General features: G+C 38.8%; 1 protein-coding gene across 1 annotated transcript in view; it reads left to right on the forward strand.

The window, feature by feature from the left end:
* The window catches only part of GRM8 (glutamate metabotropic receptor 8), a gene marked incomplete at both ends in the record, with an annotated part of 534,899 nt that overhangs the window by 253,547 nt on the left and 253,799 nt on the right, over positions 1–27,553 (forward strand). The window lies entirely within an intron of this gene.

Raw genomic sequence — 27,553 nt, forward strand, 5'->3', positions numbered from 1 at the left:
GCCAGCCGACATTGCCTAGCTGACGGTACCCTGAGGAGGCCTTCTCTGTGTGAGCGTACTGGGCGATGGGAATTCGTTCCCGGCAGCAGATGGTCCTGCAAGTATCCCGGGCCTAAACCATGTAGGGCTTTAAAGGTAAGTACCAGCACCTTAAATCTCACCCGGAGGGCAACTGGTAGCCAATGCAGCTCACGCAGGAGGGGTGTAATATGGGAGTATCAGGGTGCTCCCATCACTATCCGTGCAGCTGCACCAGCTGAAGCCTCTGGGTGGTCTTCAAGGGCAGCCCCATGTAGAGAGCATTACAGTAGTCTATATGGGAGGTAACGAGTGCGTGGGTGACTGTACGTAGGGCATCTCGGTCCAGAAAGGGGCGCAATTGGTATATTAGGCGAATCTGAGCAAATGCCCCCCTAGCCACGACTCCAATATGATCTTCAAAACTGAGTGGTGAATCTAGGAGGACGCCCAGATTGCATGCTCTATCAATGGGAGGTAACATCTCTCCTCCTATAGCCAAAGATGGAACCTCTTGGACTAAACAAGATGATGGTATGTAGAGCCACTCAGTCTTGGCCGGGTTGAGTCGAAGCCTGTTTTTCCCCATCCAAATCTGTACCGCTTCCAGGCAACGGGACATCACATCGAGGGCATCACTGGGTTGGTTTGGGGTGGAGATGAATTTATCAATGAATGTAAAAATATGTTTTAATTTAGCAGTAATAATAAAAAATATTGGCTTAAATATAATATAATAGATATTAAGAGAAAAGGACAGGAAGTATTAAATGTTGAAATAGGAGGAATTTTGGTTACTAAATTTAAGATATCTCAAAATTACCAGAAAATAAGAATATTATATTGTATTACTAATTAGTTGATGTAAGAAGGTGAGAATTCAAATAGATAAGATGTGTATCCTGAACATTAGATCTTGTGATGAATTGTGATAAAGGGAACTGGGGTTATTTAAAACTTGGGAAATATAAATATCAAACATTAAATATAAATATTAATGGGAAACTAAAAATTGGGAAAAATTAACCAGGACATTGATTGTCTAAAAAGATTGAATGTTAAAACAACTAGGATATGTATAAACTAAAAAAATATTGATAAATATAAGAAAGTTATTGTTTATTTAATCAATATAATAAGAATTGTATTAATTTAAATGTGAGACAGTAAATACTAAGGGGAAAAGAGAGGAAATGTTTAATGTAACAGTCTGAGATCTGTACTAAAGATATTTATATGTTATTGAATTATTGACCAACTCAGCTGCCACTTTGCTTTTCAAATATTTACCATATTTTCCGGCGTATAAGACGACATTTTAACCCATGAAAATCTTCTGAAAAGTTGGGGGTTCGTCTTATACGCCCAGTCGTCTTATATGCCGGAAAATAGTAGATAAATCAATCGAGCGTCCCTGTTCTTGCAAAGCAACTTCAAGCCTCCTTAGTCCCGTCCCCCCTCCAACGTGACTCTCCCTTCCCACCCCCAAGAACCTCTAAGCCCCTTCCCCTCCCCCTTGCAAATGCCAGACCCCAGGAGTGGCAGGAAGCCCCTCCCCCTCACCCAAGTGGCATCTGAGCATAAGCAGAGCATGTCCTGTTACCCGCTATCTCTCCCAGCAGTATGGACAGCGGTACTTCGCGGCCTGGCGCCCCTCTTGCCCGCAGACCATGCAGCGGCCCTTGCCAGCCGGCCTCGGCATGGCCGCCCCAAGCCCGGCTCTCCAGCACATCTTCTGGGCCCACCTGGCTGACCACCTCCTGGGCAGAGCTTGGCTCCAGACACGTGGCTGCTCCGTCTGCAAATGTGCTCTCAAAGCCGGATTGCGCTCAGCTGTGCAGGCTGCCGAAAGGCGGGGACTCGGAGTTCCCGTGGTGGTTGCGGCTTCTGGCATGCCATTTGCAGAGTCTGGCCTGGAAGAGCGCGTTGTGTGAACGCAGTTCTTGCATTTATTCCAAAGGGTGGGTGGAAGGAAAAGCCCTTTTGGGCTTCAAAAGGGAGGCTTTGCACCATCTGCATCAGACGGGGCTGAATCGGGCTTGTGTCAAACACTTGGCAACTGGCATGTAAGTATTTTCTGGCGTATAAGACGAAAAATCTTGAAAATCTTCTCAAAAGTCGGGGGTCATCTTATACGCCGAGTCGTCTTATATGCCGGAAAATACGGTAAATGTAAAAGTAGAAAACCAATAAAATTTTCTTTTAAAAAAAACCATGTGAAAAGTACCTTTTTGTATTCTTCCAGAGTTACTGGTCTTCCAAAGTTACTGGTCTGCTGGAAACTGTTAGAAGAAAGAGAAATAGTGTACAGGAAGTCCTTAACTTATGACTAGTTGCTTAGCAATCATTTGAAGTTATGATGGATCTCTCCAGGAGTACTTTACAACCCAGTTTCAAAATTCCAAGGCCATCGTCCCTTCCCAATCACATGAATACATGTTGAACACTCAGCAGCTGACCTGAGTTTACAGCTGTTTGCAGCATGTAGTTGTCACCTGACTCTGTTTTACAATGGTTTTGCTGGAAACATCCATTTACTTCCAGGTTTCAGCAAAACTGGCCCACAATGAACCCTTGATTTACTGAAGAGCTGTGTTTTTTGCTTAACAACTGAGGCATTCACTTTAATGACCACTGAAAAAAAGGGCATAAAATTGGATCAGTCATGTGAGTGATCCAATTTATGATCATCACAATTTACAACCCTGATGAGCAAGGTGTATTATGGTCATAAGTCAAGGATTACCTGTATGTATATAATAATAATAATAATAATAATAATAATAATAATAATAATAATAATAATAATAATAATAATAATAATAATAATAATAATAAAAAATAATAATAATGAGGAGGAGGAGGAGGAGGAGGAGGAGGAGGAGGAGGAGGAGGAGGAGGATGGTGGTGGAAGGTACCTTGGAGGTCATTTAGTTCAACCCTGTGTTCAGGCAGGAAACCCTGTATCATTTCAGACAAATAGCTGTCCAATCTCTTCTTTAAAACTTCCAGTGTTGGAGCATTCACAGCTTCTGGAGGCAAGTTGTTCTAATAAGTGGCATGAGGAAGGATTTTTTTTCTTCTAGTATCTGTTTATTGTGATTATATTTATGGAGACCAACCAATTTTCCACTACATTCCTTGTAGCTTTCTTGTAGATTTATGTCTGCATGCATGCTGATTATGACATGCAAGGTCATATTCTTATTTATTGTTTTATCATAAAAAGTAAAACAGAAAACAGAAAAACAAAACAAAACAAAAGCATACATTGAACACTAGCAACAACCACAAGAACAAGATAAAATAAATTTAACATTTAACATGTAGGATCCATCCACAAATGGTTTCCAGTCTCTTGTAAAGCTGTCTAGTAATTTATTTTTTTATTTGACTGTTTCAACTTATAGTATTAAAAGATCTGTTTTTCAATGGCACAGAAGCTTTCCTCTTTGGCTGCAGACCTATTATACAGGAAAGCCAAGAGTGTTTTCTTCTGTATTTGCATGGCATTTTTAAAGATTCCCATAATAAAGCTGACTTTCATATTAAGAAATAAAGCAAATTAGAAGATTGCACGGTCTATGAATCAAAACAGCTGCAAATCGATGGGAAGTATATTAAAACAATTTCACTCTGTTTTTAGCATTTCAATATTCAAGAGATAGAATTTTTTTCAATACTGGAAAAAATATAGAATAGAATAGAGCTGGAAGGGATATTGGAGGTCTTCTAGTCCAGCCCCCTGCTCAAGCAGGAGAATCTATACCATCTCACACAAGTGACTGTCTAGCCTCTTTTTAAAAATCTCCAGTGATGGAGTGCCCATGATTTCTGGGGGCAAGCTATTCCATTGGTTAATTGTCCTCACTGTCAGGAAGTTTCTCCTTAATTCCAGGTTGCTTCTCTCTTTGGTCAGTTTCCAACCAGAGTTTCTTGTCCTTTTCTCTGGTGCTTTGGTGAATAACGTGACCTTCTCTTCTTTGTGGCAGCCCCTCAAATACTGGAATATTGCTATCATATCACCCCTATTTCTTCTTTTCTTTAGACTAGCCAAACCCAAGCGAAACCTTCAGCCATTCTTGATATGTTTTAGTCTCCAGGCCTTTGATCATCTTAGTTATATAAAGAAGTGTTGGAAAATAAAAGAGATTGTACAGGCAATAATTGCTGAAAATAAAGGTATGTTATAAAAATAATTCAGCTAAAACAAAACAGGTAAATGAAGATTTGAAGTAAAATAAACTTAGAATTTAATTAAAGTTGTGGGAAATGTATTTATTATCAAGGAGTTTGCTTATATTTATCTAAAGAATATGGCCCTGAATTTAATACAATTTCCTTTTCCTCTACAAAAAATATATTGTAAATGAAACATAAATTGAAGGATTGGTGTCTGGCTTCTAGCTTTGTAATTTCAGCTGAAACCAGACCTGGACAATCATTTTTAGTGAGGTAAATTTATCTCATACATACCACATCCATTTCAAAGAGGGCAAGGCCAATTTTATTTTAAATGGACTATTAATTGAATAGTGACATAAATTAAATGGCTATAAAACAAAACTTTTTTATTTAAATAATAGGTTCCCAACTGCATATAAAAATTGTTTCTCAAGCCAAACACTACAGTATACAACACACAAACACATAAAAGCAAGCACACCAAAACAAAAGAAGCACCAGTAAAGAGCTTGGCTCCTGTAAGAGGGTCTACTGTGCTAAAAAGAGAAGAAGAAAAAAAAGGAGAAGTAAATTGGATTGGGTAGAGGCAAGGCAAAAAGGCGCATGGGCATGGAATGGAAGTAAGAGAAGGAGAAGCCATATTCAGGCATTATGTGAAGTGCTAAATTCACCATGCAAGCAAGGAGATAATCTTCAAAGGCTTCTCTTAGCTGTGTCTGCTGTTTTCTTTTGGTGGTGAAGATGGAATGGGATTATCTTCTTATTGAATAAATATGGTATAAACATAAACACTAAAAACATCTTTTAACTCCTTGTGTAAACAGTCTGGGCATTTAGGCCTATAAAAGGATAAAAAGCTGTCTACTGAGATACAGATCCACCCAGCTGGCTTGTATCTGAGGAGAGATTTGGAAGGATAATTAAAAACTGTAGGGTGGAAACTTAATGACTCAATTCATAGTGCCAGCAGGTGGCAGCATCTGGCTGACCTGGTCTGGCTTGAAAGCTAACCAGGATTGGAATCACTCAGTGCTTCGCTGGAAGAACATCACAACATCTCAGGGATAGAGGCTCAACCGGGAAGAGAAAAAGCATGCTGGAAGAAAAGAATAACAACCACATTCCATATTGTTAACAGTAAAAGTACATGAGCATATTCAGGGGCTAATAAAGGGAAAAAGATTAGCTTTGAGAATCAGTGTACTTAGCTGATTGAAGTGTTAGACTGACAGATTCTAGTACACTTTTAACCAAGGACTTTCATGAGGTGATTTCTTTTTTTTTTTTAATCCAACCTTCCTTGGCTGTTAATATAAGAAAAACCTAGGAGGATGGAGCATTGTGTATGTTGCCTTGAGCTCTGGAGTAAAAAGAAAAAGAGACAACTAACAAGCAGATAAATAAATGACCGTAAATATTGTGGCCTTAGGGTACTTTGTGAAAATTCCCAATCTTTAATAATTCCAACTCAGTGCTACTGCTACTGTATTTCCTAACCATGGCCAATAATATCTTATAGAAAGATTGCTGATAGTAGCTGGGAGCAACAATTGTTAAATATTTAAATATAATTGGCCTGCACAAACTGAAAAAAAACAAACAAACAAGTTATGTGCTTAGCTGATGTTAGGACTGCTTATATTGGACGTTTTTTCACCATCAGTTCTTAGGGGGCGCTTTGCCAGCTGCCCCCCTGTGGACTTTTGTTGCTGTCTCTGCCAATGATTTCCTCTAACTAACCTCTCCAGAAAGAGAAATATTGGTGCTTGTGGAGACAAGGGATTTCTATTATCTTCATTTTATCAAAATGCAGTCCTCATGTGAAGTGCAGTAATGATAACCAACCGCTATAAATTCAGATTGTCACTGTCTGATGCTAAATGTGAATACTGGTTTTGTCTACTGTCTGCATGGATTAGTTTGAAAGAATAGAGTGATAAGATCAATACCACATGTGTGCAGGATGCAGTATCACTTGTTCCTAAAAGGTGTGCAATTTGCAAAACAGGGTTTGGTAAAGGGGAAGAAAAATTCAGAGTAATAAAAGAAAAAAGAAAAATAGAAGAAAAATACCGTATTTTTCGGACCATAAGACGCACTTTTATTTCCCAAAAGTGTGGGGGGGGAAACGAGGGTGCGTCTTATGGTCCGAAGGTGATCTGTATGGCCAGCCCCAACCTCCGCAAGTGGAAAGCAAGGGAGATTGTCAGGAGCACGAATCGGCACGTGCTGAGAAACGCCGATCTCATGCTCCTGCACTCTCCCTCGCTCAGTTTCAGCTTCCCTTGCTACAAGAGAAAGCAAGCTGAAACGGAGTGAGGGAGATTGCCAGGAATGCGAATCGGCTGATCTCGCGCTGCTGCAATCTGCCTCGTTTCAGCCTGCTGAATTTTTTTTCTTGTTTTCCTGCTCTAAAAACTGGGTGCGACTTATGGTCCAGTGCGTCTTATGGTCCGAAAAATACGGTAGATGGAATCACAGGATTAAAAATAGGGCTTTATTAGTAATTTTTTATATTTGTTATTCAGAAAAAAAGGAATTAAGTGTATAGCATAAAAAAATAACTGGACAGAATGTAGCAAACGTCTATTTCAGGCATGTTAAACTGCTGGCCCATGGGCCAGATGCGTCATGCCAAAACTGCGCCCACCCCATTGCTGGCAATGGGGAAAAAGTCCCGATACATTGCACGACATCACGTGATGTTGCGAGTTTGACATGCCTGGTCTATATGATGTGTGTGGATGAAATTATGAAAAATGCTTCTTTATGGTGCAAGAAAGTAAAAACTATTTTTCCTTCAACTTATAGAATTAGTAAAAGTAGCATCAAAACAAACCAGATGAATTATGGGATTATAGTTATATACAAATTCAATATTTAGATGAATCTGGGGTTCCAGTTTCTAGGCTAAGGAAGATAAGCAGCAGGAAAATGCTGTTGTCATGATATACCACTAGTGAATTTCACCAAGGCATCTCTTATTCTCTGCTGGAAACAGTATGATGGAATATATAAACCTTACTCTGAAATTAAAAGAAAAAAGATTTGTGATCTTGGTGGGTCATGATCTTTATTGATTCTGAAACTCAGTGTTACCTGTGGAAAATACAGTTAAAAGGATTATGATAGTGGTAGCTGTTTTACATTTTCCACTGCGATAAGTTTGCCTTTGATTGTGTGGATCATAACAAACTGTGGCAAGTTCTTAAAGAGATGGGCGTAGCAGACCATCTTATTTGTCTCTTGAGAAACTTATATGTGGGCCAAGAAGCAACAATGAGAACTGGACACAGAACCAGTGGTTCCGTGTTCGGCAAGGCTGTATACTGTTGCCCTGCCTATTTAACTTATATGTAGAGCACATCATGAGAAAGGCAGGGCTAGATGAATCAAAAGTTGGAATTAAGATTGCCGGAAGAAATATCAACAACGTAAGACATGCAGATGATACCACTCTAATGGCAGAAAGTGAAGAAGAACTAAAGAGCCTCTTGTTGTGGGTGAAGAAGGAGAGTGCAACACTTGGGTTGAAACGTAACATTAAGAAAACCAAGATCATGGGATCCGGAGAAGAAATGAAGGTAGTGACAGATTTTATTTTCCTGGGCTCCAAGATCACTGCAGATGGGGACTGCAGCCAAGAAATTAAAAGACGCTTGCTCCTGGGGAGAAAAGCAATGGTAAATCTAGACAGCACACTAAAATCATAGACATCACCCTGTCAACAAAAGTGCATATTGTCAAGGCTATGGTCTTCCCAGTTGCAATGTATGGCAGTGAAAGTTGGACCATAAGAAAGGCTGAGTGCAAAAGAATTGAGGCCTTTGAACTCTGGTGCTGGAGAAGACTCCTGCGAGTCCCTTGGACTGCAAGGCGATCAAACCAGTCAGTCCTAGAGGAGATCAACCCTGATTGCTCTTTAGAAGGCCAGATCCTGAAGCTGAAACTCAAATACTTTGGCCACCTAATGAGAAGGAAGGACTCACTGGAGAAGAGCCTAATGCTGGGAAAGATTGAGGGCAATAGAAGAATGGGACGACAGAAAATATGGTGGCTGGATGGAGCCACTGAAGCAGTAGGCGTGAGTCTAAATGGACTCCAGAAGATGGTAGAGGACAAGAAGGCCTGGAGGAACGTTGTCCATGGGGTCGCGATGGGTCGGACATGACTTCGCAGCTAACAACAACAAAGCTTGCCTTCTTATAACAGCTGTAATTCAATACAAACGTTTGTGATTTCTAAATGTCTTCATCAAACAAGTGCTTTGAATGTCAAATGGTTGCAAAAGCTGGGTGATTTTTACAGGGGTAATAGCTTTAGCTTGGCCAACAAGGAGAAAGGGGAGGGGCTATCATCAAATTCTTGCTCTCATTTCTCTGCCATTTGTTGGGCTATCAGGTCTCTCATCTCCTCAGGATGGATCAGTGGAGCTTATGTTCAGGCCAGAAGAATAAATATAGTATGAATATCAAAAATGGATCATTGCGAAGCATGGATCTCATCCTTTAATTTGAAAAATAATAATCATCTTTTATCTTGTCCAATGGAAAAGGAGGTAACAGGGAGGGGCATTTCTCCTGTGAGTTAAATTCTATCAAAGCCAGAAATGATTCCTGGAATGGGAGTGCAGATCTGGATGCACCCCAAATTTAGGTTGTTGGGAGGACAGAACTTGTCTGGACTTTATTTAGCTTACAGGACAGAGTCTTTTGAACATCTCTTTCTTGGGGTTATACAGTTTTCTTGAATATTGCTGGAGTGGAACTCTTAGACCTGTCAGTGTCACTTCTACTGTTTGTGTAGATAGGAAAGTCAGAGTAGTTGCACTGTTAGCTTTCTGCACATCCATGTTGAAAGGGAGGCAATGATATGAGGTGATCTTGGAGGTTCACAGCACCAAGGAGAACTGAATTTGAATGTATTACTTTCTCCCAGCTTGCCATCTTGAGCACTATTCATGCAGTCTTATGATCTTCAACAAAGTATCTCCCTCTCCTTCCACAACCTAGATTTGAAGCATTATCCCTAATGAAGAGAGACTATGAAAAAAAGGTGTGAAGCTTTGGTTAATATAACAAGGATATTATTCAGTAGTATATGTGTGTATAGCATATGGATATAGCAACTAAGACACTAAGTCATAATTTAAATCAGACGATTTCAAAATTGTAAAAATCAAACTTTCAAACTTTCTAGGACTATTTGTTAACTCTCTCTCTCTCTCTCTCTCTCTGTGTGTGTGTGTGTGTGTGTGAATTTTATTCCTAAATATGTTTGAGGTTCTTATGATCAAACACAACCTGAGAATGTTGTTCTGTAAATGTTGTTATGCTTATCAGTGCACCTCCCCCCTGTGGACTGATTAGGTCTTTCTTCAGCTTCTTACTCCCAAACTGTAAAAAAGCTATCTCTCATTTTCACAAACAGTAAGGAATCAAAATAGGAATGAAAAGGGTGTTTGCTGCAGTGTAAACTTGAAAAATGATATTTGTCATTAGCTTTGGGTGGTAAGAAGATCCCTTGCGGTTCTTTCTCAGCGTATGTTATTTCTCATGCTGACACTATAGGGGGTATCAATCATATAGTTCTTCAAAGGTGGAAGATTATTTTTTTACTTTTTATCATGCTTGAGAGAAATGTGTTTTTTATTGAATACGTGCTGCATTTTTGCACACACACATACGTTTACCAGCATTTCATTAATCCATCCAAATCCAGTACGTTTCAGTAACCTAGAAACTGAATATTTCTTGATGCATTTAAAATAAATTAGAATGAGATTAAATAAATAAATAAATACATTTTTAAAAATTGGTGGAATCAGGGAGGATACAGAATAAATCTCTTTCTAATACTTTCCCATTGCCTGGCAAAGGGATCCTTTTGCACATTTGGGGGTAAAGTTTCCAAACAGAGAAGGGAAAGGAATTCAGACCCGGGTCAATAGAGATGCTCTGAACCAGCCAGGCAGCCTCGTCTCCATAAAAACCTCCCGAGCAACTGCCCGGTGATCTTTTATTCACCTCCAACATTACAAAATCTCATACAACATAGGATACATAGATAATTGGATACATAGTGAGAATTTCTCAGGTACCTATGAGATCATTACAAAAACAAGATACTAAAGATATATGTGAAAGCTCTATCATAGCGTTTCCCAAACCTCCCACATGCCAGCCTGCCTGTGAGCCAGGAGAGTATGCTCTTCACTGTAACCCACGTGGAGGCCAATTAAGGGAGTTTGGGAAAGCTGAAGGCTGAGAAACCAAATTCTTGGGAGGCCAAATTCTGGCCGTTCCCACAAACAGTTTCTCCAAGATCATGTCCATATTTTCCTACAAAGAGTGAGGAACTGAGCTAAAAATTTTTTTTATGAGTATTTTTTTTGTTTTGGAAGTGGAGGGTCACATTTAGTTGTAATATAATAATCAAATAATCACTTGTTATATTAAAAGACTTCAAAAGCAAGCCAAAGCATCAGAAAACAAATGTTGTATGTCCAAATTTTAACCAAGAAGTCCCTCAGACTCTTCCCTAGTCAAAGATGGAAAGAGATGTTTTATTAAAAAAATATTTATTTATTTTTGGGTGGTAGTGGAAAGCCAGAGCTGGAATGGTCAGGTGATTATGAAACAGGTGGACCTGGTGGGATGAAGACAGATGAGTTTTCTCTCTTGTTAAAAGCTGTGTAAATCATACTTTAGGACTTACTCCACAGTTTATGTGTGTTTCTTGCTTCAAACAAGAAACATACACATTATGGGGGACTGGGACATCAATGTCAGCATTGATGCTCCTGAAGTCTGATGGCATCTCAGGATTGGTACCAGGGACAATGAAAATGTGATTTGTAGACCACCTATTCACAAATAGAATAAATAAATATTTTAGAATAAATATCCTTATTTGGGAGAAAGTGGCATAGATGTTTGCATAACTAGAGCTGTTGAGCACTAGATCATTTTTAATGAAGTGGATTCAGTTTTTTTCTTTAAATCATTTTAATTTTCTTTTTAAAATTTATTGCAGGAATAGAAGTCAAGCTGACTGTTAAAAAGTTGATTACACATGATTAATCCTAGTATTTCCTGTTCCTAGCTTCTTTGCTGGCTAACTCCTGCTAAAAGAAGATATTATTCCAAACTTCTTCTATAAGTAATTCTAATTCCATCAGCAGCAAATAAAAAAATAGTCTTGTAAAATCAAACAATTTCCAGAATTATTAACTTTAATTATAGTTTTACTAGTGACTGGGGATAATGTGCAATTTTACCTAATGTTGTTAAACCAAATCAGGAATGGTAGAACTATGTCAGTAAAAGTCCAAAGCATTCCATTGCCATTTTTGTTTATTTGCCTTTCTTGTAATCTCCAGATTAAATCTACTCTCTCTAAACAAAATTAGAAGATTTATTTGAACCATTACATTAAATTGTATTATCCAAATCAGTGGTGCCTTCAGGGAAGAATTAAACAAGTCAAGATAGCTGCCACAACAATGTGATCAAATCTATGCCCATTTTTTATGTATTTCATCTACCCCTGATCCAAAATGCTTGCCCAGAAATGGCTTTTGCTGTTTGATTTGGAATCCGAATCAAATCAAAACTCTTAGAAAAATATAATCTGAATGTCCAAAACTGGATCAATTTCCAACATCAGTTTGAATAATCAAACCAATTTGCTGAACTGATTTTCAATTTAAATAGATTTTTGTCCACCTCTCATCCCTGCATTTTCTGCCATTTGTTCATTTCTTTGTTGCTTCTCCCAATCGCTACCACCTTGTTTCTCTGTCTGCCTCCCAGTGAGTTTATTCTTAGCTGCAGCAGACAAAGAAAGCAGGGCATGCTTCAGAATCACTTTTTCTTTCCTTTTAAACAGGTTGCAGTTGTACTTCAAAAGACAGTTTCATAACCCATTTTCCATTATCTTTTGGAAAGCCCTCCAGATATAGAAATAAGTCAGTAATAAGGCTGCTATTCTCACATACTTTCTATTTGCTTTCTCACCTAATCTCTTTTCTCTTTCTTGCTAAATTTCCATCATAATTGTTTTACATTTAGCATGTCTGAATCAGAAAACTGATTGAAACAGTCTCCAAACAGTGATTTTGTCATGGTTCTGATCAGTGCTTTTTTTGTAAAAAAAAAAAAAGGTGCTGGAACTCACACATGTCATACAACCCACCTTGCCTACCCTACAAGGTTCCATCCAAAAAAGGTGCTGGAACTCCGTTCTGGGCATTCTATGACAGAAAAAAAGCCCTGGTTTTGATAGCCAAATAAATCAGAATTAGAATTAGAATTCAAGATTATAAGAGCCTTGGTGGAGCAGTGGGCTAATGCCTCCTTAAGTAACACCAGCTGCCTGCAATTAGTTCAGGTTCGCATCCCACCAGGCTCAAGGTTGACTCAGCCTTCCATCCTTCCGAGGTAGGTAAAATGAGGACCCAGATTGTTGGGGGCAATTAAGCTGACTTTGTAATAATGCCGCTTGGGGTGTGTGTGAAAGCCCTAATAAGCAGGCATATACATAGAATGAAGGCTACTGCTAAGCTTGTAAGCTGCCCTGAGTCTTCGGAGAAAGGCGGGATATAAATGGAATTAAAATTAAAAAAAAATAAAAAAAAGATTGAAGCCATTTTCCAGTTTAGATGTAATAAAACCCTGTGGCTTACAGATCCTTGGCTTATGACCATTTGTTTGGTGACCCAAGTTATAATGGTACTGAAAAAAATGCACATATGAGATCCCTGAGGTTCATGAAAGGCCATCACCACACCCCTTTGTTAAAATAATTGCAATCCACGATTATACCGTCATATGGAGCCAAGCTGTTTGTGATCTTCCCTTCCAGCTTCCCATTTACAAAATCAATGGGGAGGGTGGCAGAGACAGTTGCAAGTCCCTCCAATAAGTTGCTTCCACTTTTATTCTCAGCTACATTCCTCCTTCCTCCCCACACTCACACACCTGTGTGCAGCCTCTACTAACCCTCCTAAGCCTCCCTGACCTCCTCTGACACACACAGCCTGCACTGACCTGTCCAGGCCCTCCCTCTCAATCTTTCCCCTGACCCTGGTACCCTAGAACCTTCACTGGAACCCCTGCCGCTTTCTGCTGAATTACCCACTTGTTACGACTACAATGGCAACTGTGAATGTCTGGATTGCAGTCCCAGTTCCAGCTGCTATCATAACCCCAGGATTACTGGTATAGAAACTACAATACAAACGGTTAAACTGACAAAGGAAAAAAAGTGAACAGAAAACATATGGGCATGATGATTATGCTTTGTTTAATAAATTACTGGTTCCAAATATGATTACATACTGACTGTTTCTTTAATGGGTTGCATTTAGTTAAGCAACAGAGTGAAAAATCCAGTGGAAAATGGATGAATGCTGAATAATAGTAGACCAAATTATTCTTATATCTCTGAAAGACCTCCAACAATCACGGATTTATAGCTAAAATTACAGGGAGCAATCATTTCAAAGATGCTTGGAAACAAGCTGGCTAGGTTGTTTGGCTTGAAAAACAGAAACATTTCATTTCAAAAAATGAAAACTATAATAGAAAGAATCCTGTGATGTAAAGTTTATCCTGCACTGTTTGCTAGAGAGAAAAAGCCAACCTAATATCTATAATCTTTCTAAAAATATCAAAATTGTACTACATGATACAATTAGCAGCTTTTATGAAACATTTATTCATGAATCATATAATTACTTCTCTATTTAATTTTCCTGTTGGTTATTATATATATATATAATTTGTAATACATTTGGAGCATATTATATGGGGTCTCTATGAATTGGATATGCACAACCTTTCTTGATTTTTTAAAATGTAGATAAATACAACATAAAAATTTAAAAATATGGGGAGAAACCGATTCAGAGCCTCTTTATTATTAAAATTTCCCATATAGAAGTACATGCATATAATTTATGTACTTTAGTACCAGCGATATTGTGTGATGGCCCTGTTTCTATTTCAAATAAGCTGTAAAACTGTGACATTAACAATACTGCCTCTCTACCATTTACAATTTCATCTAAGTGTTTTGTCCTGATCCATCCATTATGTTTGCTTTATGCCTCTTGGCACAAAGCAGAATCATTCGTCATTAATATAAATAGTATGAACCAATGAGACATCACAGATATTTTTACAGTGGAATGCTGTGGAAGCCAACTCCCTAAATTTAGATAGCGTGGACCTATATGTAATCCTGGAGGGACGCAGTGGCTCAGTGGGTTAGGACGCTGAGCTTGTCTATCAGAATGTTGGCAGTTTGATGGGTCGAATCCCGAGTGCCGCGTAACAGAGTAAGTGCCTGTTACTCGTCACAGCTTCTGCCAACTTAGCACTTGGAAAGCACGTACAGTAAAAATACAAGTAGAAAAATAGGGACCGCTACGGTGGGAAGGTAACAGCGTTCCGTGCGCCTTTGGCGTCTAGTCATGCCGGCCACATGACCACGGAGATGTCCTTGGACAAGCGCTGGCTCTTCGGCTTTGAAACGGAGATGAGCACCAGCCCCTAGAGTCGGAAACAACTAGCACGCATGTGCAGGGGAACCTTTACCTTTACCTATATGTAATCCTATAGAAACAGACTGCATGTAATAAGTATATGATCTGAATCTTACTCTGAAAACATGAATGAATGATTAATGTCAGTTCTCCTCATCCCATATAGAGTTGATATCATCAGAGTATCCATAACTGGTAAACAATGTATTTTTAAAGATCAGTTTAATTTAATTTAATTTAATTTATTAATATTTCTATACCGCCCTTCTCCCGGAGGACTCAGGGCGGTGTACAGGGCAAGAATAAAACACAGAAATTTACAAAAATTAAAAGATAATTAAATGCATGCCCGATTAAAATACAATTAATACATAGTAAAAACCCCAATTAAAAATGATAAAAAACCCCACCAATCCCCCCTCAGGCCAGGCCGGCTTGCTCGAACAAGTATGTTTTCAGATCGCAGCGAAAGGAGCGCAGATCGGGCGCCGTCCGGAGCTCAAGCGGTAACTGGTTCCATAGCTCCGGGGCGCCCACAGAGAAGGATCTCCCCCTGGGGGCCACCAGACGGCATTCTCTGACCGGTGGCACCCTGAGGAGGCCCTCTCTGTGGGAACGCACAGGGCGCAGGGAGCTTGATGCCGGCAGCAGATGTTCCCTGAGGTACTCCGGCCCCATGCCATGGAGGGCTTTGAACACCATTACTAGCACCTTGAATCTCACCCGGAAGACAACTGGCAACCAATGCAGCTCACGGAGCAGAGGTGTCACATGGGAGTATCGGGAGACTCCCAACACAACTCTCGCGGCTGCATTCTGTACCAGTTGGAGCCTCCGGGTGGTCCTCAAGGGAAGCCCCATGTAGAGAGCGTTGCAGTAGTCTAGACGAGAGGTCACGAGCGCATGAGTGACCGTGCATAAACCATCCCGGCTTAGATAGGGCCGCAACTGGCGCACCAGGCGAACCTGGGCGAAAGCCCCCCTAGTCACAGCCACCATGTGATCTTCCAAGGTGAGCCGCGAATCTAGGAGGACTCCCAAGTTGCGAGCCCTATCTACGGGGGGTAATAATTCACCCCCCATAGAAAGAGATGCAATATCCGAATAGACCCGGGATGAAGGTATGCAAAGCCACTCGGTCTTGTCAGGGTTGAGTTGAAGTCTGTTCCTTCCCATCCAGACCCGAACCACCTCCAGGCAACGGGACATCACGTTGAGGGCATCACTGGGGTGGTTTGGGGTAGAAAAAAAAAGCTGGGTATCATCAGCGTACTGATGATACCCAACTCCAAAGCCACGAATGATCTCACCCAGCGGTTTCATATAGATGTTGAACAGGAGAGGCAAGAGGACCGACCCCTGAGGAACTCCACAAACGAGAGACCTCGCAGTCGACCTCTGCCCTCCTGTCAACACCGACTGCGAGCGTCCCTGGAGATAGGAGGAGAACCACTGTAAAACCGTGCCTCCCACTCCCAATCCCCTGAGACGCCGCAGCAGGATACCATGGTCGATGGTATCGAAAGCCGCTGAGAGGTCTAATAGGACTAGAACAGAGGAATGACCCCTGTCCCGAGCCCTCCAGAGATCATTCACCAGCGCGACCAATGCCGTCTCCGTGCTGTGCCCGGGCCTGAAAAACCCGATTGGTACGGGTCTAGATAATCCGCTTCATCCAGGACCAAAGGGAGCTGATGCGCCACCACACTCTCAACAACCTTCGCAAGAAAGCGAAGGTTGGAGACCGGACGAAAGTTGTTCAATACAGCTGGGTCCAAGGCAGGCTTCTTGAGGAGGGGCCTCACCACCGCCTCTTTCAAGATGGCAGGGAAGCTACCCTCACTCAAAGAAGCTGATATAACTGCCTGGAACCAGCTGCGTGTCCTCTCCCGGGCTGCATAAACCAGCCAGGAAGGGCACGGATCCAATAAACATGTGGTGGAGCTCGGTCTCCCCATAATCCTGTCCAGTTTAGTATCTATTTGACTAGAAACTATTCAATACCAAGCACTTTCATTCTTTCTTTATCACATGATTGCTGTCACTTTCAGAGATATTCTTCTTATCCATAGCACTCCATGCATATCTCAGCTTTGAAAGAAAACTTGTTCTATTAGCCTTGTGTCATCCTGCTGTGACTTCAATTGAAAACATTTATTTTCAGGATTATTGTTTTCTGTAATATCTGAGTGATGCATTCAGAAAGTTAATCTATATAAGAATTATGATTTCCAGACAAATTTGTGACTATCATACAGTATGTTCTTCTCTTATAAGAAGATATAAATATAAAACAATCTCCATAGAGTCTTTGCAAAATAGTTTGTTAGTTTCTTCTGTAATTGCTCTTGAACACATTAACCACACATTGAAGTATGAGATAATAAGAGAGATATTATTTATGGAATCAGTAGAAAATACTAGTGAAATGCAGTGCATGAGAATTTTGGTAAAATATTGAAATTTATTTCCTTTTTTCATAAAAGCCACATTAATTATAGAATTAAAGCTTGAGCTCTTCCCAGCTATTTTTTTTAAAAAAATGAGATTGTTTATCCATATCTGACAAGATTATAGATCACTTATGTTAATATGATGATAGTTGAGAATAACAGCATATATAATTAATAGACCTCTTTACACTTCAAAAATGGCTCAGAATGTATTCAGAACTACTTCCTACTTTTTATTAAAGCAGCCCAATATTTTTCTACATGTTGTTTTAAGATTTGCATTTACTTTAAAGAGTGGATTCTTTAAAGCAGCTTCGTCCTTTTTAAAAAAACTTTGCATTGAGATCTGATTTCATGAACAGCAGAAAGATATGCTTACACCAAGTCTAAAGCGCTCCTTCCAAACTGTTTTTGAAGTTTGTACAGTCCCGATAGTGAACACTTATGACAAATATTGTTTTTAGTAGTAGGGTGATACCACAAGCAGCTCTTCAGATTGCTTTCTTAAGTGGAACAAATGTCTTTAAATTGGTATATATTCTGCCTCTAGCAATAAGAGGCAGCTGGAGGCCAAATAATCAGGCAAATGCAGTCAATTTAGTGAATTCACAATTGCCACAATTCTCTTGGTCAGTTCTGCATACAAGTCACAAAGAGAGCTCAAAGTAAAAATGTTGCAAAATTTAGGATAGTAACTAGGTAACTAGCCATTGTGTTATATTTCAAAGATAAAAAACAAAACAAAACACTGGGAGTGGAAGATACTTCTATTTCCTGTTGGCTTCATTGTGTTTCCTTATAGGAAGCTGCAATGATTATCGGAAATCTTCCCTGTTAGAGATGAGCATTCACTTTTGTGAGGTCATATGTCAGCTGCATAGGGCAGTTGCACAAGAATGGAAAAAAAACAACCCTCAGTTCTGTAGTAGTGTATATATAGTGTGGTTTCACATATAAATAAATAAATGCTAGCAGGCATTGTTCAGAATATATCATAGTGATAATTATTATCTGCCATCATATTGTTGTTGACTATTAGTGATCACATAGATTTTTTCCCAGGATGTCCCCAATTTGGTGGTTTTCTTGGCAAAATACAGGAGTAGGAGTATGAAATGATCCTTTTGCTGTTGTCATTAAAGTGGTTCTCCCCTTCTAGCATCTTCCTACATAGCTGCTACCCAGTATAGGTACTTGTTTGCTTTAGCTGGATATCTGGGATGACCTTCACAGCTTCAGTGAACCAACTAGTAGTATGTACTACCGGCATGTACTCCTGATATTCATCATTCCTCCCAGGATTACCTCCTGCCACAATGAGGCAGCAGAGTCCAGGAGCAAATTCTCTAACTAAAACATAACTAGTCTAATTTCTATCTTGAAAAATTACAACATTTGCATCACTTATACTTAGAAGATCTTTCTATCAGAAATAATAAATAACGTCAGTTTCCCATGACGGAACAATGAGGGACCATATGTTCCTACATAGTATAACAATTTTTTTGGTGTATTTTTCAAGAGGGGGTAAGATATTATCTAAAATAATTATGTTTTTCTAGGAAATGTTTGTATTTAAAGAGGAGATCTTCTGCTTAATATTTTTCTACACCTTTCTAAATTCTAAAGTTGTTTGAATGGATTTGTATGACACCAAATTCTTACAAAAATAAACAATATAGTAAAAATTAAAACATCTGTAGTAAACTTCAAAGCACCTCTCAAACAGCACACATGAGCACACACAGAGTCAACACTGTATAATACACCACCACCATCACTATCCCAGTGGCTAAAACGTTTCACATGTATTGGTTTCATGAGAATGTACAATATTTTTCACATCACAAGACTGCATTTTGAAACAGAAGCACAATGTAACAGTCTGTTATGACCCAGGTCATCAAGGCAAGGCAGGCCTCTAAAAAGTCCTTTATTACTCTAAATAAATGGTCCAACAAACATGACCAGTAAGGCTCCATCCCATGCTACCCTGAAGGCAGCCACCCTCACACCCCCAAATAATAGCCCATATATAACAAGGAAAGTCCACAGAGTAGGAGCATACTTATGGGACAAGGTCCAAATCCAGTCCACCTGGCTAAGTGAGTCCATGAGGCAAACCATAGTCCACAAGTCAAAGTCAAGGACCAAGACAAAAGGGAGTCCTCAGGGTGAAGGCAAGGTAAAAGGCAGAAGGCAGTCCTCAAGGCTAGGCAAAGCAAAAAAAAATATGAAAAGCAGTCCTCAAGGCAAGGTAAGGCAAAAGGCAGGAGTCAAAGCTGGGGGAGTGTAAGCCAAAACAAACAATTGTTCCTGGCAAAGATTAATTCCCCACAGCTTCTCCTTAAGTCAATCTACTCCAGGTTCCTTGTGAGGATGGGTAAGATGACCTTCTCCTGAGTCATCTTGCAGCCTTTCTCTGAGCTTGCCTACACTCCACTCTCCATGCCCTTGGATCAAGTAGGGGAGGCAGCTGTTAATCATCAAAGGGGATCTGCTGCTTATCAGCATCACTGCGTGTCAGAATCCAATCCTCCTCTGTATCTGTGAAGACAGACAACTTTCTGTCTGGTTGACCACCTCCCCCAATGCCTGAGGGACCTGGGATAGCATCATCCTGAGGCCAAACATGCCAAGGGAGATATGCTATCCCTGCAGGATGGTCCTAGTTCCAACTCTTCTTTTTCCTTTTTCTTTTTTCTTTTTTTCTTTTTTCCTCCTCTGTACCAGGCTCTGATGGGCCATGACATAAAGTGTTGCCATCATGGCAAAATAAAGAAATTTAATGCAACTCTGATGTGTTGGTATTCTTATTCAGAAAAAGGGACACTCTTGAAGAATAATATATGAACAAGGTAGATGTGCAACAAAGTGCACAAATAAATAATGATAATTAAAATGGCTTTGGATGTACAATCCTATCCCCCCTCCCCCCCCAAAAAATCAGCTCTAAATAGAGAGAATAGAAGGTACACCAGTGGGGCTGGGTTCTGAGAAAACAAATCACTGCCACAATTCTGGATATTTTATTGCAGAATGCATCAAATTACATTCATTTGCTACTCTGAAGTTTATTGTTCCAGAATCTGACATGGCAAATTGAAATCTTAAGCCAGGCAAAGCCAAGGGTCATAAAGTTCCACCTTTTGACCAATTCATCACTTATGTTCTATGATATCATGGATGGGATTATAAAGAACATTGATTAAATTCTAGATATTTATTCAGTTTTCCAACCACTTTATCTGGCTACTTAGCCCATGTTGTTGTTGTTGTTAGTTGAAAAGTTGTGTCTGACCCATCGCTACCCCATGGACAATGTTCCTCCAGGCCTTCCTGTCCTCTACCATCTTCTGGAGTCCATTTGGTCCAACTTTCATAGCCATACATTGCAACTGGGAAAACCATGGCCTTGACTATACAGACTTTTTTTGGCAGGGTGATGTCTCTGCTTTTTCGTGTGCTGTCTAGATTTGCCATGGCTTTCCTCCCCAGGAGCAAGCGTCTTTTAATTTCTTGGCTGCAGTCCCCATCTGCAGTGATCTTGGAGCCCAAGAAAATAAAATCTGTCACTACCTCCATTTCTTCCCCATCTATTTGCCAGGAATTGAGAGGGCCGGATGCCTTGATCTTGGTTTTCTTGATGTTGAGTTTCAAGCCCACTTTTGCACTCTCTTTCTTCAACCACATCAAGAGGCTCTTTAGTGCCTCTTCACTTTCTGCCTTTAGAGTGGTATCATCTGCATATCTTAGGTTGTTGATATTTTTCCCAGCAATCTTAATTCCAACTTTTGATTCATCTAGCCCTGCCTTTCTCCTGATGTGCTCTGCATATAAGTTAAAAAGGCAGGGCGACAGTATATAGCCTTGCCAGACTCCTTTCCCAATTTTGAACCAATCAGTGGTTCTGTGTCCAGTTCTCACTGTTGCTTCTTGACCCACAAATAAGATGGTCTGGTACTCCCATCTCTTTAAGAACTTGCCACAATTTATTGTGATCCACACAATCAAAGGCTTTAGCATAGTCAATGAAGCTGAAGTAGATGTTTTTCTGGAACTCCCTAGCTTATAGCCCATGTATTTTTTCTTAATAAGTAAACCTATATGTACAATTTCTATAATAATTTGTATTATACATTGTAGTGGGGAGATGGAATAAGGCATCTATAGTACATCACTTACTGATATGATTTCAGTGAATCAAGTTATTGAAATTAAATTGTAATTAAATATAATAAGTTCAACATTTTGAACATATAATATTGTAGAAGTGAATGTAAATACCTATTTAATATCCTAATGATAATATTAGCAATTGATGTTAATATATAATGATAATAATAGAGTTGGAAGGGACCTTGGAGGTCTTCTAGTCCAATCCCCTGTTCAGGCAGGAAACCCTATACTATTTCAGACAAAATGTTGATGTTAAGTGTTATTAATCCTTCCCAAATCCATACTATTTTAAAAATTTATATTACATAAAATATGTTACTTTAATGTTAAACTATTTTCTGCTTAGTTTAGTTTCCCTTGATATTTAGTTTGATTCTTTATTTCAGAATTGTATAGTAATCTGGATTCAAAACATAAAAAATTGACTTATAATGTGTGTGGGTTGCAAGTTACACTAGAGAAGAAGCACACCCAGAAGTATTAGCTCTCCCTTATTGTAAGGTGACATTTACAGAACTTTGCAAGTATAAAAGCACGTATCTCCCCTATTGCCTTTAGAGCCCAAGAAACTAAGAAGGGTCCCTTCTGAGATGTTTGCTGTGACTACATTACTTTTGTAGGCTCAGATGCCTCTTAATCTGATTGTTCCCCAGTCTGCGGCTTTTCCCTGTCTCCCAAGGTCATTTTCACATAACATTACATTGGGTATGCATATTGCCTCTGTCAATGCCTTCTAAAATCAAACATGCAGGGCTAGTTCTAGGCTATGGCCAAATAGGCACTTGAGGACAAAAAAAATGAAGAAAAAAAACTTGCAAAAATACAACAGAAAACCTAAAAAGTAGTAATGGTGTACTGAGCCAGCAGGCCTGCTTGAGGGTTAAATAAAATTAAGACACAAAGGTACCACATTGTTTCATTGGTTTATAATATATTTATGACTGATATTTTTCCTCAATAAATCAGTGCTCTCCTCATTTATATTATGTTGTTAATATATCTGTATATTTCAAATAACTGATAATTAAAAGTATTTAATTATATAAATGATTGTAGATAATTAGTTGTAATTACTGTTTATCAATCTAAAGTTCATCTGATAGATGAAATAATTAATTTCAGAATTGTATGCTTGAAATACAATATGCTTCATATTGTACCTATATTTTCTATTTCATAAGCTAAGTAGACTACAAAAACTAATAAATTCTAAGCAGTGATAATTTTTTAAAATCTGAAATGTTCTGGAACACATTTAGTTGTTACTCAATAATAATGTATCTGGCACTGAATAATAAGTACAGCATAACTTTATTTATTATAAGAAGAAAAATCACAGTTAATATTAGAACATTTCATTCCTGCAAGACTTTTGCTTCTCAACCAGTGTTAAAAACTGAAAAAAGTGGTATGCAATTATTTATAAAGATATACAGTAAATCAGAATATTTATAGAAACTTGTGGAGTTTAAGAATTTTATAGAAATGGGATGATGGTGATAAAATACTTTGAAAGGTATGCTTTAATTCACAGATCTGTATATATACAGTATTTATGATATGTGTGTGTATGTGTATTTATATATGTATGTGTCTGCATTTCCAAACTTGGGTTACATTTTCAATAAAGGAATGCTACTATCATTTGATTTAGAATGTTGAATTCTTAGTCAAAACACACCAAAATCCAAGTATTTGGATTTTGATGTAATTATGTATTTCCAGAGAAGTACAAAACTTTTTTTCCAAGTTTCATCTATCATCTATCTGTCATCTATCTAATCCTGTGAGCTACATTGCTTGAGATCTCCCAAAGTCCCCCAGCCAGCTTTCATGCCTAAGGTGGGACTAGGCTCTCTTTAAGAATAAGATAAGCAGGCATATCCAGCAGTCTGGTACATGGGTACATCCATTTCCAGTAAGGAAAAAATGACTAAATAAGTTCTGATTTCCATTATAGTAAGTATATTGCTAGGTACATTGGCAGAGAGGTGGCAGGTTGAAGCTTCATGGAGAACCTGCCTTGAAGCATGCAAGGTAATTTTTCTCAGAGTAACACTTTCCCATGATGAAATTTAGTTATCAGTTTTGGTCAGGTTTTCTATGGGGAAAAAAGCATCTTGTTTTTTGCTTCAGACATTAAAATATCTCTATAATGCTCATGAAAAATGCAGCATAACCCTTAGCACAACCCTGTGAGGCAAATGAATACAGTATTGTTCCTGAAATGAAGGAAGTAAATACTGGGAAATAATAGCTTATCTAATACTGTCTTCTGAGTTTGTGACAGAGATGGAATTCATAGTAGCAGAACTTGTTGTAAAGTGACTTCAGTAACAGAACAGATACAGAAATTATTGTGTAGTGGGTTCTGGACTGCATGGCAGACAGCAGGCAGAAGAGTACAGCATCAGCTCTTTATTGTGGGTAGCACAGAACTGAACAAAGGGGGTTACCTGTACCCCTTATATACCTTGCCAGGTACACTCTCGGCCAATCCATTCATCCAAATCTCCCGCCGAAAGCTAATCAGCCAATACGGTAACGGTACAGCACCACCTGGTGGTAACTGTCGACCTGTTGCTAAAACCCCCATACATAACAGAAATGCTGCCTGTAAATAAATGTTACAAGCCCTCATTGGACATTATGACATAACTAAGCAGTCTAAGATTAGAGTGAAGGATGGGATACACTTACTCCATTAACTTCCTGTCTGATCATCCAAGTTCCTACGCTTCCAATTTATCTCCACAAAACTCTTTTCATTGTCTTGCAACTTTGATGTACTCTTTTTTGGCACTTGTAAAAGTCTCAAAATGCTTCTCCACAAGCACTGATCATGAGCAGAAGCTTCTTCTGTTGCTTTCAATATTTGACTGGAAGAGATGAATGCAATTCCTGCATAAGGGGAGTTTATAGCAGCAGCATTGTCTGGGCATGGTAAGTGTTGGAGAAAACCTCAGAAGGTAGTAGTCCAGAGAGGCAAAGCAGGGCAACCCGGCTGCTTCACTCCATCCATAGAAGTGAGGGGTCAAGGTTGCTTTCTAAAGCAGTTTCAAGGGCTATTCTGCTCAAGTCTTCATTGAAGCAAAGCCTCCATCTGAAATGTGCACTATTTCTAGTCATCTAGACTCTGCTTTGGTTCATTTGAAAATAAGTAGAAATATTTGTAGCCCATACTACTTAACCCATAGTGCTTGGGAATAGGAGCTTATGTAGCCTGTTCCTTTATTTAGGCGAGTAGCCTATGATGGTCTGATACCGAAACAGGATCATACTTTAGCAACTTCTCTCAATATTTGCATACAGACAAACAAATAATATAATTATTTAATATTATTTTGTTCCCATGAAGAGCTAGGGGACTGAAGCTGAGAGAGGCCAACTTGTCCAATTCTCAACAGGTGGTCAAATAGTTGTGAATATCTGTATCTCATTATAGTGTTGTGTTCCTATTACAACTCAAAAATGATATGAATTAGATTTGTATCTCTAACTTTAGTATTTTCTCTGTAGCTCATTTCAGCTTTTGACTACTTCTTGTAAATCAAAAGAGAATTCCTTGTCTGAATACAGCAGGTGTACTAATTGTTTTGTTTGCAAAAAAAAGTGGTGTGCTGATTTCATTACGAATGTAGTAGAAAGTCTGAACTGCATTTTTATTTATCTCTTCTAGTGTTAAGGACACTCTTCATCACAGAGATGTTAAAATGCCCAGTTTTGTTGTAATGATGGCAGTGGTGTTTCTTCTTGGGGCATTAAAATCTAAGAAAACAAGTATTCAGGCTTATGATTCCTATATTACTATATACAAGACAATGTGAAATCACAGCTGCCAGTTCTTCAGCTGGTGTCGACCTTCATTTGCATCACGTTTTTCCTAAAAACATAGGATGTCATAATGTACAGCATAGTATATGTGCAGTTTCAAGCACTGTGGTGTTTTGCAATTGACAGATGCAAATTTTGTCAGTGCATAGATTTTTTAAGTGTTGTCCAAGACCTTTTGATATGGCACCCAGTGTGCCAATAACAATAATTAATTTCATTATTCCCATTATTGCCAAGGTTTCATTTTTATAGATGGCAGAATATGCATAACTGATAAACATTTGAAACTTTTCAGGGTCTATTACAAGCAAAGGGAAAACCATAGCATATTGAGTTGTAACTAAAAATTCTAAATGAGGTAACATTCTGTCCTTCCTTCATCACTGTCCTTAAGAATTATTTTTCTTTTATATGCATCTATAATTTTAAGGGATGATTGAAAGCTTAATATTTTTTTCAGAGATAATGATTCGGTAACGAAAAGAGTAACAGTACGTCTGTTTCACATTTTCCCAAAGCAAATATAGCCAGTTTGGGACTCCATTCCTCCAGAAAAAACTAATCAGTTTGTTTATGTGTTTGGCTGCATGTCAGAAAGTTAAAAAGTCATTATTTAACTATTATTTAAATATATTCATTTTCAAATGTATGACATTATGAAAAATCAAAGAGTCTTAAGGACATGGAAAGAGTCTTAAGGACATGAAAGACACTGCAGCAATAACAGATTCAACAGAATCCAGATGAATGTTGGATATTGAGTTTAGGCATGGCACAGACTAAAGTAGAACAAATGGATTAGTATTGTAGTTTTATTTTATATATGATAATACTGTGAGATTATAATATGCACAAAAATGGAAAAAACTCTAAAATACCCACAATGGAGGAATGACAGCTAAAGAATAAGTAGAGGTGGCAAAATTATTTCATGAAATAGACCATGAAACATACTTTATCTCACCCTCTCTTCCTGTGCATATCTACCTGTAGTGTCTGTCCATCTGTCTCTCTCTCTCACACACACACATACACACACTATGCCTCCACACAGACACACCTCCAAATACAACTCCATGTAAAGTGGCAATACTGTATTATAGTTCCCTTCCTTTCATTTTTGTCATACCTCTACTGAAGCCAGATAAGGTTGTAACTCTTGTAACTCTTTCCTATGGTTGGCTTAGCTGTATAACTTTGGTGAAAATTTATTTCCTTAGCCATTTAAAATGTGTTAAAATTCTCTGCAGAGATGTTGAGTTATATACAGCACACTTTAGAATAGAATAAAGCTGGAAGGGACCTTGGAGGCCTTCTAGTCCAGCCCCCTGCTCAAGCAGGAGGACCTATACCATCTCAGACAAGTGATTGTCCAGCCTCTTAAAAACCTCCAATGATGGAGCAGCCAGGATTTCTGAAGGCAAGCTGTTCCACTGGTTAATTGTCCTCACTGTCAGGAAGTTTCTCCTTAATTCCAGGTTGCTTCTCTCTTTGATCAGTTTCCAACCGTTGTTTCTTGTCCTGCCCTCTGGTACTTTGGTGAATAACATGACTCCTCTTCTTGGTGGCAGGCCTTCAAATACTATGCCAATATAAAAGTACTGCTTAGCAACTTTAAAAATGGCTATACTGTCCTAGATATTTTGTTAAACTATTTCTTTTAACCTAAACTGAATATTTTAAAATTAACTTTACCTATTACATTCTAAAGAAGGGCACAACCTTTCTAAATGCCATTTATTCTATTCCAGTTTTGGGAGGAGGGAATGGAGGAGTCAAGAGAGAAAGCTGAATGCATCCAATGGAATCAATTCTTCATCAGTCTTTGAATCTTAGAGCAAATTCTTCTAAGGAGAGGCTTGGTTAGGTAGTGTTACCACTATACTATCTCTGGGTCCTGCAGCCAACATAAACATACATATCTTCTCTAATATTTGCCTTTATAACTCAAATTAAAATTATTTTGTGATTGGGGTAATCCTGGTTGAGGCTCCAGGAATAACCAACTTATTCCTCTATTCCATGCTATTATCAAGGTAATGGCGGTTGGGACAGCAGGGAATCAAGGGGTTGCATAGAAGACTGGAATTTTTAAAACTTGGATGGATTTGATTGTTCTTATGGTATATCAGTTGTAACTACTGTACAGCTTTTATTGGTGACTGTACACAACTTTAATAGTATGGTTGAATAATGAATACAACTGAATTAATAATGTGGTGATTAACAGTTGTAGTAGGCCTGGCTATAGATTCCAGAAGAACCATGCAGATTTGACACTTTATTGTATCCACCGAAATACTTTTACCATAAAATGTATTCCTACTATATTGTT

The sequence above is a fragment of the Vipera ursinii genome (genome assembly GCF_947247035.1).
Source record: "Vipera ursinii genome assembly, chromosome: 6".
In the NCBI taxonomy this organism is placed as follows: domain Eukaryota; kingdom Metazoa; phylum Chordata; class Lepidosauria; order Squamata; family Viperidae; genus Vipera; species Vipera ursinii.